This window comes from Lutra lutra, chromosome 3 (assembly GCF_902655055.1).
Source record: "Lutra lutra chromosome 3, mLutLut1.2, whole genome shotgun sequence".
Taxonomy (NCBI): domain Eukaryota; kingdom Metazoa; phylum Chordata; class Mammalia; order Carnivora; family Mustelidae; genus Lutra; species Lutra lutra.
The window spans coordinates 77,612,102-77,626,041 of record NC_062280.1 but is presented as its reverse complement, the minus strand read 5'-3'; the positions used below and the strand labels follow the sequence as shown (position 1 = coordinate 77,626,041).

At 37.0% G+C, this 13,940-nt stretch overlaps 1 long non-coding RNA gene across 1 annotated transcript in view; it reads right to left on the bottom strand.

The window, feature by feature from the left end:
- Window positions 1–7,505, bottom strand: part of LOC125095816 (uncharacterized) — a 65,993-nt gene extending 58,488 nt beyond the window's left edge. The window contains exon 1 of the long non-coding RNA XR_007125955.1: window positions 7,382–7,505. This is a non-coding gene — a long non-coding RNA (uncharacterized LOC125095816). The remainder of the gene's footprint in view (window positions 1–7,381) is intronic.
- Between the last annotated feature and the right edge of the window lie 6,435 nt (window positions 7,506–13,940).

Below are 13,940 nucleotides of genomic sequence, written 5' to 3'. Positions count from 1 at the left end.
AGTATCTAGTTAACAAGGCAGACTGAACAAGTGACTATCACTGCTCTCAATTCCTTACCGTTCCTCAAGTAATAGTAAATCAACATCATTATTCACAAAGACAAAAGAGAGAAAAAGAGAAGCCAATGTCAACAAATGCTGGGCTGATGGAAAACTGAAATCTGTAGGTCCCGGGAAAGTGAACTGATTCATGCCACAGAACCCCAGAAAGGCTTGAGAACTGAAGGCACCAGCCACTGAAGGCAGAAGTAACAATAGAGGATTATTTGACCTAAGCAACTATCCCTCAATTATTTTTCCAGGAAAGAGAAGGTTTAATTTCTAGTGAGGCCTTAGACTCCTATAAAAGAAGGTTAAAAGAAAGACACACTTTCTTTTAGCTCTTCTTCCCTATTTAACATTTAGAACACTGGGTGTGGGTGACTTGACACATGCAGAGGCAAAAAGAAATCCTTGGATGGTGACTCTATCCCATGCTGGAGGAGCTGGTCTAGAATGCCACAGAGAATGGAAGCCCTCAGAAAGGCCTCTCCAGGAATGGTTCTCCTGATTAGCTCTACAGTACTTTAAACAATTATGTACATGTACAGATTCTAAAAATAAATTTCATCACAAAACAAGAATACTCAGTTCTTGATTACCATTCAAGTAGAGAAAAAAACCCAGAAACTTTTGAAAAATAGATTTCTAAAAATCATTTCCTCTTGTCCTTTAAAAAATCGGTACCTTCTCAAACATGTCTTGTCTAGATTCACAGAAAACATTGTTTTCAGTGACTACTTTGGCAGGAGAGAAGTGATATTAAAGTTTACAGGAAAGTAAGACCACCATAGCTACTGTTATTGTCATGGATAATCCACCCACAAATAATCCAATTCCTCTTTTACCATTTAAACAGAACCCCTCATTTGATCATATATTGCCCAAATTGAATTTCTGGATGCATTATACCATTTTAGAGTACTAATGTTTTTTTTTTAAAAAGTGCCAAATCACATTTCTTCGTACATTGCATAAACGGAATTTGCCCTCTTTAAAGTCTGGAGTGGTTACTTACTTTCTGGCAAATTCATCTGTAAAGATTTCCAACTGGAAATGTATTTTGCATGATAACAGGTTGAAGTCATGAATCACTTGGTAATTCATTAGAGTGACTAGCATCAAAGGATCCCTTAGGAATTTAGGGGAAAGGTAGTTAAGCAATTAATGAAGTTATTTAAAATCCTGATATGGTTGAGCCTGCTTTGAAGACTGCTAGGGATTAATATTTATTTAATAGATTGTCAGTTTCCATGCCAAAAAAAGAAATGTGACAGAAGTCACCCTAGTCTAAATGTAAAAAAGGTAGCCCATTTGAAGCATATTTTATTGCGGTAGTTGACACCATTATAGTCTGTACCATTATATCACCATACAAAAGCCATCATTCTCAAGCTGAAATTAACATTGCTGTTGTTTTCGATTAGAAGAATTGGCTCTAAATCCAGCAATTCTCTGCAGTGATTTATATTTTAGTAGCTGCCATCTTGCACCAGGAGAGAACATGTCAGAGTATAACTGCTCTCTGATGAGACATAAGGTATTAAAATTGATATGAGATGACAAAATGGGAGAATAGCATTGTAGGGGTAAAGTTTTCACTTGAGAACAGCCTCTGTTACGGCTTCATTCCTGAGACTCTCTGCTAATCTTTATGTTTGATTCAGAACCTAGTTCCTCCCATAGAAATGTAGAGGATGTGAGCCTGGTGTTAGATAATTAGCTCTTATCTCTTGCATAAAGTACTGAAAATGTATTAAGTGCTAGGAAGATCTCATTTGTAAGAATAAATGATAGCTGAGTTGATTGACAAAATGAAAGCTTCTAAAGACATTTTGGTTGGTAGTTTCCTTCATTATATCAAGATTTATTTCTTACGGTGGAGCTAGTCCCACCTACTTTTATCACTGATGTCTTTTTAAAAGCAGTGTGATTAGTGATTTTTACCCTGAAGCTCAGGACTAAAATCTCAGGATATTTCATAGTATTTTATCATACCATTTAGTTTTTAAAACTACCTTTATTCCTAAAAACAGTCAGAGCCCTCTAAAATCTTTATTTTGGATTTCTCTTGCTCACCCATGAAGCACTCTGAAATAGGCTGCCATTAAGAGATAACAGGCATGAGTTGAAATTTTTTTTCATATCCTTCACATAATTCCAGACACCTAAATTAATGAATAAAACATCACAAGTGTTAAAATTTATGATATTAAGGAGGGCACGTATTGCATGGAGCACTGGGTGTGGTACATAAACAAGGAATTTTGGAACACGGAAAAAAAAATAAAATAAAATTTAGAAAACAAAAAATAACAATTATGATCAATTTAATATCTCAACAAAATTAGCATCAAAACAATAAATTTTAATTTACAAAAAATTTATGGTATTATTATTATAACACAAAAATATTAAATATCAATAGATAAAGCATGTTACATTTGATTTCTACTCTGGGTGTTGAAGAGAATGTCTTTTAGGGCTGGTGCATTCCTTGTACCCTATGTACAGGATACTTTTTACTCAAAGTGCTTGTGTTTGCCTTTAAGGCAGCATATTCTCTTGTCTAGCTTCTAATGCAATGGAGTTGCTACTGAAGGTTGGTAATTATCTCCATTGTACCACTTCTATCTTGAACATCCCTTTATTCCATGCAAAAGAAATAACAAAATAAATAACATCTTTGGCTTCTAACTTTGCAATAATGGCATGGTGGTAGCCATGGCTGAATGGAATGGTAAGGTTGGAGAAGAAGGAGTAGAATGCATTTCTCATCAAAGGCATTAGCCAAGTGGCTGAGAGTAGCCAAGTATCAATCAACTATTTCAATGTTTATATCATAAGAAGACCAGGACCTTGAAATGCATACTGAATTCCCTATGAAATGCCTTATGTAAGTAAGACAAGTCAAACAAGTGGCAAGTCAGGCAAATAAGGCATATAAACAAAGGGTCTTAGTAATGATGACTTATTCAAAAGAAAGCATTTCATGCCATAGCATGAGTTTACTCCTTGCCACTTAGGAATGGGTCACTGTCCAAATGCCAAAATAATGTGATCTATTAATAAGTTAGAAAACCTATTACGTTCATCCCATGGAAATTTTTTTTTTTTGCATTTAGCATTACAAACACTGTGTGGGTTTAGCTGTGTGTGTTCTATCCCCTTCACACTACTTCTCACCTGTCTTTCCTAATAATAGAAAACCCAAGAACCTAGTATTGTTGTCCTTGAAAGGTAAAGTTATTTTGTGCCTGGGTGAAGGTCATCGTGTTAAAAGAATAATTGTATTATTTTATTAAAAAGAAAAGTTCTGAGTAGGATTTTCACCAAGCAATTCAGAGACACTTTTTACTGACCTGAATGTTTGTTACCTCTCACCAGTGACTCTACCAATAAAGGTTAAGACACACTTGAGCCCTTTTCCCGGTTGTTTGAATGTCCATCTCTCTAATAGGTATATTTTCCTCTTCACTGTGGCTATTCCTCCCTGATCATAACAGTGGCAACAAGCTATATAATCTAGCCTATTTTGAAAATCACCTGATATGCTTTCCCTTCTCATCCTCTACATCTAGCCTCCTCGTTCATTGTTAATATGTCTCTATAGAACCACAATTTAAGCTTGAAATTTCATCTTTTTTGACTCCTTTCTCTTCTCTGACATTTCTAAACACAGTTGCGAGCTATTCTCAAGTTCCCGTTATCTCTTTCATTCTGTAATTATAACACTCACCTAAAATGCTTCCTGAATTCTAGTGTTCTCCCTGCTGCCTACAATCTCTACACACTCTCATTATAATCTTTCTAAAACCAGTTTCCTGATTATTTCACTCTTTGCAAACCACAGCAGACACTATGTACAGTGCTGTGTTTATCACACCATGTCTTCTTCCCAGGCACACAGAAGGACCACATTTTCCAGACACTAGATTGGAACCATGTGACTGTATTGTGACACATGGAATGAAGTATGAATTGACACAATGCGTCACTTCTGCTGATGACACATGAGAATCAATATGCCTCTGCTATTTCTCTATTTTTCTTCCTTGATTATCTTGAAAGCCATGTCTGCAAATGACAATATCATCAGACGGAGGGAACCCTAATCCCCAACCAGAGGAAGGACATGACCACCTAACAGCAGACTTTTCCTGAGCAAGAAATAAACCGTTTCATACTAAGTCAATGCCTTTCAGGATTTGCCTGTTGAAAAACTTGGGGTTATTTTCCTAACATTCCCAGAAACTTTCAATTCCAGAAAACAACCTGTTACTCACACATAAAAAGTTCTTCATGATCTGCTCCTAAGATGAGCACTGATTAGATGTCAGGCCCCAAGTTTAACACTGTATATAGTACCCATTCATTTTTATATGATATCTCATTCATTTTTATAACAACCTAATGAGGGGAACTGAAGTTCCAAGAGGTAAAATAATTTACACTGGTTCACATGGCTAACAAAATGAGTAAGTCCAATACCACACTCTTAACTACACCCAATTTTTCTATCTCTTTGGCAAGGTCCCCCCCAGAGATGTATCAGAGACATACTCTATAGTCCAATGTGCTTGAACTTGCTGTGTGTTATACTTTTCCTCTGCTGTGGGTCTACTGAGAAACAGGGTCTAGGTTGCCTTGGAATAATTACAAGCACCGAGGAAGGTCTTTCAGATTATAGGACAGCTTATTTAGTCACACTCACTAAAAACTGTAGAGCACAATGGGAAGGGAGACAGGTAAGTGCACCTGCTCAAATCTAAATGTGACATTTTGTGCCATAGGAGTTTCTGGGGCCACAGCAGGTCCACCAGCAACAGATCTTGCTGCTCTATTAAAGGACGTTGTGAGCCAATGCATGTGAAGGAGCTTTGAAAAGATATGTAGTCCTCTGCAAATGGGAAGTAGGTCTATTTACTTTCTCCCTAAGTCTGTATGGACTGATATCACCCGATCACCAAGGCAACAAACATAAGGACCCTTCCATCCTGACTTTCAAATTCATCTCATGATGTTTCCATTAATGTCTGGCAAAATTCCACTGAGAGCTTCAAAAGTCCCAGGGAGCTGTGTGAGCCGTTCTGAAGAATGAGTGCTCGTACACCCGGGAAACAAAGCAGAAGCAAAAGCTTATTTACAGTGCTGGGCAGACCTAGCTTCCAGGGCAGAACAGGCTTTGTGTTCAAAGACTCATCTCAGGTTAAAACATCCTATTTTATCTAAACAGAACATCTCTGTTGGCAGCTACACAACTTCGACCAGATATCGGATTTTCTCTGTGTTACTTGGCATAAGGACATGCAAAAGTTTCCTAATATGATATTCTTGTAACTCGGAAAAATTAGTAACTCCCACCATGCAACCCTTGTAGGATCATGTGCTAATGAAGAAGATGCTCTAATAATTAGGCCTAGAGCCACCGAATGTAACACCTTCCAATTAGCACTCCCCAGCATGAATACTGCCATTATCATTAAACAACAAAGACAAAAATGGGTATCAATCCACATAATAGAAAATAATTGATGAAGTTGGAGGGCGTGATTATTTGTGATTACTTTACAGTCATGCACAGAAAGTAGGAGAACCACAGCTAGTGGTTAATCTCTGGCTACCTCTTTGAAGATAATGAAATTGGCTTCCTACTGATGATTATTCATTAACAATTAATTCTTTCTCAGTGATCTGCCTCATTTTCAGCTTCTCACTACAAACATGCAATGGAATAATTACAAGTGGAAATGAAAAAGCAATTAGTGGCAGATAATGCCAACATCTGATTAAAAAACAGTAGAACAGATTAGCAGTTTCGTAACTGCAAGTCTGCTGCCTTCAGCAGGGAGGTGTAAGTCACCCAGTTATACTGCAGTTCAAGCTGTGCTTTCTCTTTTATTGCCTCCCCTCCATCATGGTCTGCCACATTAAATGCTCTGTTTTATTCTAGGGGGCACTGGCTGTTGTAAATACTTTCCACAGATTAAGTAGCATTTGAGATGATTTGTGGTCCTACATGCTAAAATTCTAAAAGGCGCTGTCTCATAATATGATGGCTAAAACCTGTATCTCTATACCTTTCTTTGGGGACCACAGAAAATAGCATTATACACAGCTTTGCTTTTGTTTCAACTCAACCCTTGTTTAGTGACGTGTCCGCAGAGGAAGAGGAACATTAAATCAAAAACAAACACCTTCTTTAAGCAGGCTGTGGCTCTTTTGTTACCTGCACCCAGGGTTGCTTTGGTCTTGGAGGATGGATTCTCGCCTCGCATAATGTGAGACATAAACTGGCAGCCAGTGGATTTTTACTTAATGTTTAACAAGGGTTAACCTAGTGCTGGCTGCTGTGTAAATAATCCCTCAATGAAGGCTTAGAATGTCCCCATTCTCAGCAATCCAGCTGGTGCATCCGTACTTATAGGATACAGAACTACATGGGGAGTGTCAAAACCGTCACTTCAGAAGGTAAAAAAGTCATTCTCTTTTAAATAATTTGGAAGTTATGTTCACTTGAAACTCTGATAGGCTCTTGCCAAGGAACTTGGCACAGTAGGAGCACAGACAAGAGCTGTTTCAGGAAACTGGGTTTTGAAAAGAACTATGTATTTAAATGTAGTATCATCGGGTCATATGTTATTTTACCAGATCTACAAAGATCAACGTAATAAAGAAGGGAGGTATGAGGTGGAAATAAAGCAAACTTTGATGACTTGATATCCAGCTGATACATACTAGTATGGTGTTTTTATGACCAGTTGAACATCTGTTGAGATTGGTCATTTCTGGCTCAGGACGCCTGCTGGAGATTTTAAATATCACCCTGAATATTTCTGACTTTATTATTAAAATTGTAGTAAGTATCTTTTATGTACCTGGAACTGTGTCAGGGCATTGATAGTAATTAGACATAGTACTCTAGCTCTCTATCAGCTCCAAATACAGTGGAAAAGAAAGACATGTAAAAACATGAGTGGAATAAAATACAATAATTATTACATTGGGGCATTTACAGTGTACAAGAGGGAGTTCTGCAGGATATAAGCAGGACCAATAATGACTGGAATGACTTCATAAGCAGAGGATGCTTGAAGTCAGCCTTGGAGTGTCTTTTTTTTTAAGACTCTATTTATTTGAGAAAAAGAGAGAGAGAGAAAAAAAGAGCACAGGAACAAAGATGCAGAGGGAGAAGGAGAAGGAGCTCCCCAGTGAGCAGGGAGCCCAATGCAGGACTCGATACCAAGACGCTGGGATAATGACCTGAGCCAAAGGCAGACACTTAATTGACTCCCTCTTGGAGTGTCTTTTAACAGAGCAGCACGATTTGTTGCTGACAGACCTGTTGTGGCTCCAGAAATTCCTATGGCACAAAATCCCATGTAAGGTTTAGCACAGGTACATTCACCTGCTTTCTGTCCACCGAGCTCTATAGTCCTTTAATGAGTGGCCTTTTTTTTTAACCTGAAAAAAAAAAAACAACAAAAAAAAAACTTCCTTAGTGCTTGTAATCAATCCCAGGCAACCAAGGCGCTATTTCTAACGCCCAGGGCAGTTTTCAAGATCATCAATATACTGACAACTTCCAAATTTATGTCTCCAGTTCTGACCTCTACTCTGAACTCAACTTGTAAATCCCACTCCCAGTCAGCATTTTCACCTGATGCCGAATGAACATCTCCTATCTGGTTGTTAAACTCAACTCTTTGTTCTAGTTCTTTCCCACATCCACCATTGTCCCAAAGTTCCCTTCCTCAGAGATATGAAACCAAAAATCCAGGAGCTGTCCTGGACTCATCTCTTTATCTTATATTCTCCATGCAACCCATCCACAAATATTATTTATTTCACCTTAAAAAAATATTAGAATCTGACCATATCTAATCTCTTCCACTGCTATCATACTTTTACAGACCTCCTTATCTGTCACTTAAATATTTGCAATAGAATTTTAATGGGTCTCACTATTCCCCTCTTGTTCATTTTCTCCACTGATGAGGAATTCTTTAAAATACATATATTATTACTTCCCCATTCAAAATTCTAATGGTTTTGCCTTTCAGAGAAAAATCTAAAGTCCTTGCCATGACCTCCATGCCCAGACATGATCAGGTCCCAGGTCACCACTCCAGTCTTGTTTCCTGCCACTTTTCCCCTCACTCACTTGGCTTCATCACAGCTCTCTTATGTTCAGGGGATGAGAGTGTAAGTTGGTTCAGTGAGGACAATCAAGAATTCAGTTATAAAAACATTGATTTTAACATCTTTTGACATCTCTAGAAATGTCAAGAGGGCAGTTGTAATATGGATCTTAAGTCTCAGAAAGGAGGCCTGTGACTAGAGATACATATTTGCAAGTCATTTGCACATAGTGTCATTTGAAATTTTAGCATGGATATCCCAGAGAGAGGAGATGAAGGGATGTAGGACCAAGCTTTGAGGAACCACAGCAAATGGAGGCCTAGTGGAGGAGTATGACATTGTAAAAGAGTCACAGAGACTGATAAGCAGCCCCCATGAGTGCTTTGGTAGAAGCCCAGGGAGGTGAGAAATGAATACAGCTGGTATCAGCACTTCTTTAGAGAAGTGTGGTAGGAAGGAGGAGATGAAACAGGTGAAGAAGAAAGATGTGTGGTCAAGGAAAGAGTGTTATTTCTATGGCTGAGATTTGAATATACTTAAAAGCTAAGAATTACACATTTGAGGGAAGGGTGCTAAGTAAAAGTTTTTAAAAGGGGGGGAAATAAATAGCATCTATAGTCTGAAAAGTTGGGATGCCATGGGATCACAAGCACAGCTAATTAATTTTTGCAGCTAATAATGTCGAAAATAAACTTTCAAAGATGTTTTCAAAAAAATTTTATGGTTGGTTGTCTAAATACAAACTTGACAACTTAAAATTACTAGAGAAGAAAATAAATAAAAGAAATATCAGATAATACAATAAAAGGAAAATGAAATAAAGAACCATGAAGAAGGGGTGCCTAGGCAGCTCAGTCCATTAAGTGTCTGCCTTCAGCTCAGGTCATGATCCCAGGATCCCGGGATCAAGCTCCAAGCTCTATGTTGAGCTCCCTACTCAGTAGGGAGTCAGCTTCACCCTCTCTCTCTGCCCCTTCCCCCCCCCACTTGTGCTCTCTTTAGCTCTCTCTCTCTGAAATAAATAAGTAAAATCTTAAAAAAATAAAACAGGAAGATAAATAAATAAAATAATTTAAGATAAATAAAATTAAAGAGTAAAAGAAAAAAAGAGAAAGAGAGAGAGAGTGGAAGGGAAGGCCAATCCAGAAACAATGATGTAAAAATGAATAGAGGAAATCCATTATTGAAATTAAAAGATTCCCAAAAAGTGGTAAAGAAAATGAAAACCTACATGCTACATACAAAAGATCTGTAAGAGGCATACATAATAAAATACAACTCAGAGTGAATGAAAGGAAAACGTTGGATATTATCTATAGAACAGAATTTTAAATTGTTAAGAAAGATGGCTGCAGTCTATGAGGAAGGTATAATTATAACCTTAAAATGCTAAATAACTTAGTATCAAAGTATTTATGAGGCAAAACTATAAAAAAGACAGAAAAAACAAAAATAGTGGGAAATTACTATAGCTTTCTCACTCTTTATGAGTGATGAAAGTGATGTGAGCAGATGAAAGTGAATATGGGATACAGAGGACATGAATAATATCATTAATAAATTTTATTTAATAGTTACATCATGAGTTCCATACCATACAAAGAGGAGAATCTTTCAAGTGTCTCTGAAAAGTTTGCAAAAAATTGGCCATAGGTAATAGCCCCAAAACAATCACCACAAATACCCTAACATAGACATAATATGAAATATTTGCATAGATCACAGTGTAAAAAAGATTCCATAAGTAATGTTAGCTCAGTGAACGTTTGGAAGAAGCCATTTGCAGAATGTATTTTAATATGAAATATGTCTAGGATAATGAAAAATGTAGAGCTTACCCACTCACTAGTCATTCTCCTTGGCCAAGTATTTATGGAGATATTTACCAAGTGAATATTCATCACTTTCAGAATATTTTCAGTTACTTCTTTCTACAAGGTTATTCACACCAATATAATAATATACCAATACCAATGTAATAATAATGATAAGCTCATTCAGTTCAGGGTATGTATCTCTAAGATTCAGATCTGCAACTATCACATTCATATTCAATTTCATCTGGAATAATAAAGTTCACTTGTCTTGAAGGATAAGTTTAGTTTATTCAAAGAAGGGAAGATAAATCATTAATATATTGATTTGCAAAGCCTATCCAAATTACACATATGTTTTGATTCACTGTGGTAGATTTTATCACTAAAGACATGATGTTTTTCTTGAGGTTACTGCAGAAAACAGTAATTGCTTGCAATCGATGTGAATATTTTCTTTAAGGTGAGAAAAATTAGAGAAGTCAATTTGTTTGTCCTTAATGTGGTTGACAATTTTTATAGCTTGATTGGGTTTTTTCCTTGAATTTTTAAAACGATCTCTGAGGGTGAAAGCTTTCCTCACACACGAAATAGTGAGTAGATCTTGCTTCCAGTATGACAGCTTGAATCCATGGAACAAATTGTTCTTATTGGATAGCACTTCCTTAGCACCATCTGTGTCTAGCCCAATACATCACTTGCATGTTCCTGTTTATCTTGAAGTTATCAATAATATTAAAGTCTCTTCTCCAGTTGTAAGAGTTAACAAAGATCGGCCAAACAATATGTCCTTGGGCTGCTTTTTTCAAATCTATCTGACAAAAGATCAGTTGAGATGCTAATATCGGGGAATTCATCTTAAGAGTCTCCAGGGAATATTATGGGCTTTTCTGTGCTAAGGATAATAAATGCTGCTCTACATCTGGGCCATATCTGTCATTGTTTGATAAATTATTGTATTTGACAGAGTTGCCCCATCAGAATTTTTTTCCCTTGCTTTGTCCCAGACATCACTTGACTGGCAGCCAAACAGTAATTGGTGTCTCACCAATCACTTGAACAACTGAACCTTGGCAATTGAACCAACTGCTATAAACAAGGCTTCTGCAACTTTTGGGATTTCATCTCCTACCACCCTGTGCTGATGTTTTCTGAGTTACTTGAATATCATCCTGCCTTGCTCTAAAAAAATTCAATACCTTCCACAATAGTCTTTGTACATTTCAAAACTGATGTTTGAGAAAGAACGTTCTCTTATCAGAAATTTTAGTGTCCCCAAACACACTGTACCTAAAGGAAGAAGTTTATAGTCATGGTCAGTCCAGTGAAATACAAATTTTAAATAATTAATGTGATTTTTTTTCCTTTGCCCCTGGTGTTTTTTTACAACAATAATGAGTAGTTTCAGGTAATTCATCAGTTTGGTCTTCAAACCATTCTGAATGCATGTGACTGATTTCATCACAATCACCATCGCACCTACATTTCCTTCAGTATCTTTAGCATAATATTTTAAAAGCACGATCCAGGATAGGCTCAAGAGAAAAGAAAACCAAGGTGTGTATAATCTCAATTGCAATTTATAATTGGTATTTTGCATATTAAAATGAGATGTAAGTGTAACACCAAAAAGAATGCCATAATAACAGAGAAATTCAATATATGAGCATCTATCTTAGTGATCAAACCATATTATACTTACACCCTAAAAGCTTAACTATTAGGGGTTTTAATAGGTATGCCTGAGCACCACCATAAAATTAATGTGGCCTATGTAGGTTGCCCACTGTGCTAACTTTAACCTCATTCCATGCAAAAATATATTTCTTAAGATGTCATTTATTATTTATTTGAGAGAGGGACTATGAGCAGGAGGAGGAGCAGAGGGAGAGGAAGAAGGAGACTCCTCCCTGAGCGAGGAGCCCCACAGTGGACTCGGTCCCAGGATCCTGGGATCATGACCCGAGCTGAAGGCAGACACTTAACTGACTGAGCCACCCATGCAAAAATATGAGACTCCTCATGCAAAAATATTTTGGAATCATAGTTTTGATTGAAAGTTAAATTTTCAAAGATTTTATGTATTCATTTATTTGAGAGAGAGAAAGAGAGTGTGTGAGCAGGGGAGGGGGAAAAGGAGAGAGAGAGGATCTCAAGCAGACTCTGTACTGAGCATGGAGCCCAACTTGGGGCTCGATCTCAGAGCCCTGAGATCATGCCCTGAGCCAAAACCAAGACTGAGATACTCAACCAACTGAGTCAGACGTCCCAAAAGTTAAACTTTCAAAGACACACATTTCAATAAGTAACTTTGTAAAAGTTTATCTACTACATACATTAACCTTAAATCCCATGGTATACATATTACACATTTAGACATATTATATAATGTTAAAACTGTACATGATAGGGGCGCCTGGGTGGCTCAGTGGGTTAAGCCTCTGCCTTCGGCTCAGGTCATGATCTCAGGGTCCTGGGATCGAGCCCCGCATCGGGCTCTCTGCTCAGCAGGGAGCCTGCTTCTCCCCCTCTCTCTCTGCCTGCCTCTCTGCCTGCTTGTGATCTCTCTCTCTCCATCAAATTAAAAAAAAAAAAAATCTTTAAAAAAAAAAACTGTACATGATAAATCAGATCTTTTGTGATTAAATTTCACCTCTAACAGTAATTGCAGACCATGAAGCAAGCATCATAACTTCTCTAACCTGCAGTTCTTTAATCCATAAAAGGAACAATACTAGTACTTTTATCACAGAGTTATTGTGACAATTAGATGAAATTATCCATGCATAGTGCCTGAAAGGTAGTAATTCTTGACCACTATAATGACTATTTCCTAGACTTTCATAGTTAAAAGTGGCTTTTTAAAAGTTTTGTTGTTGTTAACTAAGAGTATTAGTATTAGAATTTGTATTTGCATATTAGCCCTTCAGTTCTAGTCCCTAGGTAATTAAGCAAGAGCAAAAGAGACAGTTACATAGCATTTGAGTCTGAACTATCAGAGAAGCTTAGTACTATGCTATCCCTATAATAAAAGGCTGCTACAGTGATTGTAGCTCTGTTCACATACTTTAACTCAAGGTACGTTTGCAGAACACTAGGTCACACTCTATTACAATAACTCAACCTCTGTAAGTGGGTAATAATATATGTCACTACCATTTGTTTGAAAGTTACAGCAGTTGTATCTTTTTCAAAATGGTAAAGAGCTGCCATTTTTCCCCTGAAAATTGAAAGAATATTTGGTAGGCCAAGCTTAAATTAAAGCTCAGAAGTTTCCTCGAATTTGAAAACAAGTATTTTCATTTAAAAGTTATTTTGAGGGGCGCCTGGGTGGCTCAGTGGGTTAAGCCTCTGCCTTCAGCTCAGGTCATGATCCCAGGGTCCTGGGATCAAGACCCGCATCGGTCTCTCTGCTCAGCAGGGAGCCTGCTTCCCCCCCCCTCTCTCTGCCTGCCTCTCTGCCTACTTGTGATCTCTGTCAAATAAATAATATCTTTATTTTAAAAAAAAAAGTTATTTTGAAACATTTAAAAATTCATTTTAAAATATTTATAAACATTTAAAGTTTTATTTAAAAATATTTTCCGAAGTAAAAAAGGAAAGAGTAAAAGTGCAAATTCAGAGTGACTGAATTACTATTTCACTCCATTATGAAGAAATTTTATCATAATGGAGTTATACTGTACTTCAAAGTATTGTCATAAATTTCTATTTTTCTTTCATTAAAAAATGCATTTGTTAGTTATTTTACTCAACACTGGGGAGAGGTAGTAAAAGAGGGAAGATAGATGCTTGCCCTCAATCAATTTATATTCTAGCTTGTCACTACAGTCAACTAATAAGAGAGTTTCAGTAGTTTGGAAAAAAATTAAATCACATAGAGGTCACTTTTTTAATATCTCAAATGCTAATATAACTTTGGGTCCTATGGATGCAGTTTCTGGC